Source organism: Meleagris gallopavo, chromosome 4 (genome assembly GCF_905368555.1).
Source record: "Meleagris gallopavo chromosome 4, MGAL_WU_HG_1.1, whole genome shotgun sequence".
Classification (NCBI taxonomy): Eukaryota; Metazoa; Chordata; class Aves; order Galliformes; family Phasianidae; genus Meleagris; species Meleagris gallopavo.
The window spans coordinates 58,278,312-58,285,075 of record NC_139407.1 but is presented as its reverse complement, the minus strand read 5'-3'; positions in this window follow the sequence as shown (position 1 = coordinate 58,285,075).

The following is a 6,764-nucleotide window of genomic DNA, read 5'->3' as shown; positions in this document are numbered from 1 at the left end:
TTTTGTACTTAAAACACATTCAAGATTCATGTTTACTACTTGCAGCTAACAATGTCTCTATCCAATTGAAATTACCCTCTTAATAATTACCTGTTTAGTGGTCACCATTTCAGAGTGGGGCATACTCCCTTGCATTCCATTCAGAATATTTCACCAAGACAGAAAAACAGTGAGACCTTCCTACTTTTATCTCAAAAATGATTAATCAATGTATTTACTGATTTTGTTTTTGTTTTTTTTCAATCCCATGGGTCTGTTGCATGGAAGTTACATACATTGGGTGCTCTTTTGTTCTTACATGAAGGTTTTAGCAAATCCAAGGGGGCAACAGTATAAGCTTATCTGGAGATCTTTAATTGCATTCAGACAGCATACAATATTTTAAAAGGATTATTCTAGGCAGTGTAAAAGTGCAGCAGGGTACAACCCACAGTGGTAATTTGGAAACTTGCTGCTTGGAGTTTAATTAATATGTTCATTAAGCATTGTCTGATTCCAGTTTCTGGGTCAGATGATTAATTTTATTGAACAGCTCTTAAATCTTTTGAGTGACTTTGGGGTCTTTCACCTTTGAGAACTAATGACAAGCCTGACAGCCATCTACACATACATATATTTCATAGAATCCTTAGAGTTGGAAGGGACTTTTTAAGGCTATCTAGTCCAACTCCCCTGCAATGAACAGGAACACCTGCAGCTAGACCAGGTTGCTCAAAGCCCCATCCAGCCTAGCCTTAAACATTCCCGGGGATAGGGCTTCCACCACATTTCTGGGCAATGTGTGCCTTATTGTAAAAAACTTCTTCCTTATGTGCAATCTAAATCTCCCCTCTGTTAGTTTGAAACCATTTCCCCTTCTCCTGTCACAACAGACCCTGCTAAAGAGTCTGTCCCCTTCTTTCCTGTAACTCCCCTTTAGACATTGAAAGGCTGCTCTCCAGTCTCCCTAAAGCCTTTTCCAGGCTGAATAGCCCCAGCTCTCTCAGCCTGTCCTTGTAGAAGAGGTGTTCCATCCCTTGGACCATTTCTGCGGCCTTTCTCTGGATGTGCTCCAACAGGTCCATGTCTCTCCTGTACTGAGGACTCCACATCTGGATGCAGTACTCCAGGTGAGGCCTCACCAGTACAGAGCAGATGGGTAGGATCACCTCCGTCACCCTGCTGGCCACAGTTCTTTTGATGCAGCCCAGGATATGATTGGCTTTCTGGGCACGTTGCAGGCTCATGTCCTTCCATGTGTAGAAGGAAGATCTTACAGTATAACTGCAGAGGTTTTGTGCATGCTGATCACAACTGCCATCCTTCCACTGTGCTCTATCTTTGACCATCCATGTCAACTGCAGCATGCTACTGCCCTCAATACAAAGTTTGATGTCCAAGGAAATTGAGCTGACACAACCTACACCTAACATTTTAATACAATTGTTAACAAACACATGATGAACCAGAAAGCTCATAATCTTTGACCTAGATTCTTAGCAGCAGTCAATTATTATGGTTTTGCATGGACAGAAAAGTTGTGGGTGCATTCATCAAGCACACTACTGAACTCCTGTTCAAAATATACAAAAAGTTCAGAATATGTTAAAGAACATCATGACAGTAAAGTAAGCAGCCTTTTATTTAAACCTTTTATCTGACAGAAATGCTGTGGTATTGAAGTTTCTTTTAACAATAAATCAGTGTACTGGGTTTGTGATGCCATGGAGAAATTTAACTACTAAACTACTGTTTTCACCTTTTGTAGCTTTTTTTTTCTTCCTTAAACTTTCTTCCCCATAAATTATATCTTTAGCAGTCAATTAGTAGTTAGCAGTCTCAATAAAGTGATGAGAAACCATCAGATATCAGTAACAGCATTACAAAGTGTTTAAGAATGTTCTGTTTGTTGATTTTCTAAACAGCATAGTATATCTCCATAAGAAAACATGTCTTATCGCTAAGATTTTCCTTTCTAAAATATTATATTGGAAATTGAATGTCTTTGGATGAGTGAGAAAAATGGAAGTATTGTAGATCAGAAAATGAATTGTTTAAAGTCGGTGGCTTTCTTGGTAAGTATAGCATCAGGATTTAAGCAGGGATTTTTATCACTGAAAAGAAGAAAGCTTCAAAGGATGTCTACTTGTTTGTTGTAGTCAGCACTCCACCATTCAGGTGCATTAGAGTATTTCATTCTCCTTTCTCCCAGTGAAAAAAGATCCTCCCACCTGTTGCTCTAATCTGATTGCATCAGTACAATGCAGTCAGGGTCCAACATGAGTACTGGCTTATAACTGATGACCACATGATACAGAGTCCCAATACATTACTCCATTCGGAAACTTTTAAAGCTGTAATGCTCACCCTTATTTAGGAAATGAGAGGGCAAATATTAAACTTCTTGTGCAAGATAAGCAAAAAAAAAAAAGGTATATTGTTCTATACATTGGGCTGTGTTCCAGGTCACAAGATATCTCAATCAATATATTCAACATCTATCCCTTTCTTCTCCTGGTTTAGCTTTCAAGAAAAAGAAAAAGGAAAAAAAAAAAAAAAAAAAACACGAAAAAAAAAAAACAACCAAGAATAAGCCCTCTAAGTTTCTTTTCTGCTCTATCAGCCAAGAAAAGCAGCACATTGTGTTCCCCATTAGTTCTTTTTCAGGAAGTGTTATTTTATATTTAATACTAAATTTCACTTGGAGCAGAGAACATTTCAGTGGTAACCGTTCTTTGCACTTTATGAGATACAATTCCTTTTGCACCTGTAACCTACTGCTTTTCTTTGTATCTGTTGAGATATAATTCCTTTTGCACCTGTATTCTCATGCTTGTACATTCTCACAGGCTGAAACAACTTGAAGAACATATTTTGTTTCATTTCTGTCTCCAATTTATTCTAGGTGGCGTGGAACAGCCATTTCTTCAAATAGACTTCAAATAGATCAAATACTTTGATCTTCTGATTTGAGATTTTAAATAGAAACTTCTCTTGATACCCTTCCCCCCCTCTGAGTTTACATCAGAAGCAAAACAACTCACTTTGTATAGAATTTGTTTTATAATTCCTGAAATGACTTGAAAGCAGCAGGATAACAGAAATTGTGTCCCTGTGTGTCTACCAACTAATCAGATAGAATGCATTACTACTAAACAGCACTGAAATCTTTAGTGAGGCCTGATTACAAAATCAATCTCAGCTCTCACATGCATTTGTTCTATTAGAAAGAAGATGCTTTAAAACATACTGAGATATTGATCTAAGGCAGCATGAATACAAAGGGAAGAGAATGATGTGTATTGGTATCTGATACAACGTGTAGGTTAACATGACCAGCAAGAAATAAAGGGAAACTTATCTCTCATATTCTCTATTAGCCAATAAAACAAATAAAAAAACAACTTTTATCAAGAACTCCGAATGCCATTACAAATTATTCTGTAAATGACCATTTCATTGGTCCGTCTTTCAGTATTGCTTTCCCCCCTCCTGAAAAATCAGGGTGAATCTACACTTAAACCTCAACATTTCATTTTTTGCTTTTATATTTTAACACATCTTTCTCCTACTAGATATCAGAACTTCAGCATAATAGCCTCCTCTTTCCACTAAAATGCATGAAGCACTTGATTCATATAAAAGCATTGAAATCACTACATCTCATTTAGATGACAAACAATGAAAAATAATACCAGAAACTTGCCTGCATTGTAAATGGTTCAAGATATGTGAATTCTACTCCTTTGATCTGTTCTTTGCAGTAGCCATGTAATGAACTCTTAAGATTCAGACACCGAGTTATAAATAGGAAGCATGAAGTGCACTTTTATGTGCTTGATTTTCTGCCTTTCTGATGGCCTTTGATTCTTGGTAATGAGAAGGAATTCAAGGAGGAATATGCAGCTTTTGACACTATACAGTACCCATGCATGACAAAGGCTGATTTTTTTTTGAGTGAGACAGGGCCAGAATTTTCTCCTAGACTTTTATTGTTTTTTTTGTTTTGGTTTGGTTTGTTGTTTATTTTAATGATTTAAGCAAGTGCATCACTGACTGAAGTCAATATATTGCACCAGCATTTTTGCTTTGGACTTCTTAATCATCTGCTAGTATGAAAGCATTTACTGAATTTATAGACACTATGCATACAGGTTTTTATTGATTCTTTTTTCCATCTATCCACTCTACCATTTATTATATTTTCACGGACTCTTTGTTCCTACAATTTCCCTATTCTACACCATGAAATCTGTTTCCTCTTCCTTTCCTGCTGCAACATATCTCACTCACCTGCTCTGTGTTTGAAAATTCAGCTTTTTTGTGAACACCTGGCAATTTCAGGGGTTAGCACTGGGTAAGTTCCCAGCGTGAGAAGAAAAAAATGTCAACTCTGTCTTAGTTGTACACTTTTAAAAACCTGTTAATATGAAGCACATTTGTCAAAGTACTAACAGGAATTGCACAACATCTCCCAGCTAAAACTTCAGATTGAGATACTGCTGAATTTAGTTCTCATACTATCATACTAACAAACATCTTTCTTTCTCCTTTTGACAGTATAGCATTCTGTTGGCTCCCTCTAACTCAGCTGTCCAATCAGGTTAGCAAATCAAAGTACATATAAAAATTGATCTTACAGAAAGAAAGTAGCAATGGACTGTAAAGGACAAAAACAAACAAACAAAAAACACCCCCTTAGGAACCTGAATGAAATTTATAAGAACTTTGCTTCATGTTTACTTTTGCAGGATTCCTCAGAAAAATTTCCAAAAGTGAAGAGCATGGGCTGAATTCCATGCTGTATACATCAATGAGAAGTTCCTATACCGTACGTGGTACAATTTCTTTTCTGTACTTTGCAATCTTGTAGCAGTGATGTCCAAATGCCTGACCAACTTTGCTCCACTGCTACTGGCAGTGAGGGCACTAGACAAGGTCTGAAAAATAGTTAATGTGCTACCAGCAGCCTTAAAAAAAAGAAAATGCTCTTTATAACTTCTATGAAGTGTCAAGTCTAAAAAAAGCAATACTTTTTTTAGTATTGTATTTAGTACTTAATAAGTATTAGTATTTAGTAAGCCATTTCAAGTCTAAATAGAGGAAAAAGTTCTATCAACAATAAACCCAAATACTCGTTCCTCTGATTGATACATAGTCTTTCCTACATAAATTAGACCTGCCTTGATTATTCAAAAAAATGATACTTTAGGATGTAGCTACGTGCAGTAAGGGTGCAGATCTTGTCATAGTTTACAGATATGCATGGCTGCACAGGCATTTTCCTCAGTGAGGACATCAGTTTCAGTAATTCACAAGTGTTCCCTTTCCTACCCTCTCACATCTGGCCATTTCTTTTTGCCTCTTTGCCATTCCCCTGCATTTTTTTCGAAGGCTTTTAAAACCAGATCAAATCCTCAAACTGAGAGGTATTATATACCTCTACTGAGGTCTGAGTAGTCAAGAACAATTATAGCTGGAGCACTGCTGCCAAATGCTTTGTATCTTTAAACTGTAGTCTTGGGAAAACATTTTGAGAGCCATTGTACTCCCTAAGAAAGTCAGCGTAGTTAAGTGAAACTAAATTCAAGAAATGATTTAGGAGACAGACTAGGAAGATTTATTTACCAGCTTCTAGGAGAATGGTTTGTCCAGATTTATTTCATGCCTCTTCTTTTTTTTTTTTTTTTTTAAACACACTTGAAGATTCAAGCTGGAATGAACAAAGTTGTCTCACTATATATTCTTAATACCAATTATTGCAAAAGGCAAGAGTATAAGATATTTAAACAGGATAATTGAAGGTGTTGAAATGGTCTTTAATCAAAGAGACGCTCCTGACTAAAGTGATGTCCTGGACCAGCCACGTTTTTGTATTTGACAACTTTCAAGATGAAGACTGAGATAAGTAGATAAATCAGGTCACATAAGGTGTTGATTCTTTTTCATTTCTCTTAGATATTTACTTCCTGTTTTTAACTGCCTTTATCTTTTCTGCCTTCTTTTCCTTCAAAAATTTCAAATGTTTGTGTGCTGACTGGTAGTGTATTCTTTGCATCAAGCACACTATTATGTCTATTGCTTCCTCTCTTAAGGGTCAGTCTAAGGATGCACTGACATTTAATTCTCAACTTTAGTTCTATAGTTTGTATATGTACAACATTCAGATCAGATTAAGTTTTAATCTCTGATTGATTTTCATGTTTGTATGAAGGTACTAACACCAGGTGCTTTTTTTTTTTTTCTTCAGTCCTTTGGTGATATTTTTTTTTCCATTGTACTGAACTGAACAATTATTCCTCAAAATGAAGAATATACTACAGCCACCCTCCTTCAACTAAAAATGCCCTATCTAGATAACTAATGAAGTTAATGCCAGGCAAGCTTCTTGTGAACAAACAGCATTCAGGCTCACACAGCTACTAACTTTTGTAATGGGGAAAAATTTGCAGATATTTGATAGAATACTAGAAAACAAATTTTACTTTTTTAAAAGTCAAATTAGAAATCTAATTCTAAAATACACACGAACCTACACAGGGAATATAAAAAGATAACACTTCTGTATTAAGAGTTACTTGTAAATGAACATTAAAACAACAGTCAGTAACTGGGAAATACTCAAGTGAGCACCAAGAGAACAAACTTAAAGATATGCAAGATTGGAAAACTCAGTTTTCATTTATAATTGCAAAAGCTTGAATGTTTAAAAGCAATGAAATAAAGCATTCTTTTCTCTTTAAAAGAACATAACTTGAAGGTGTTGAATGCAATTTTTGCAAATG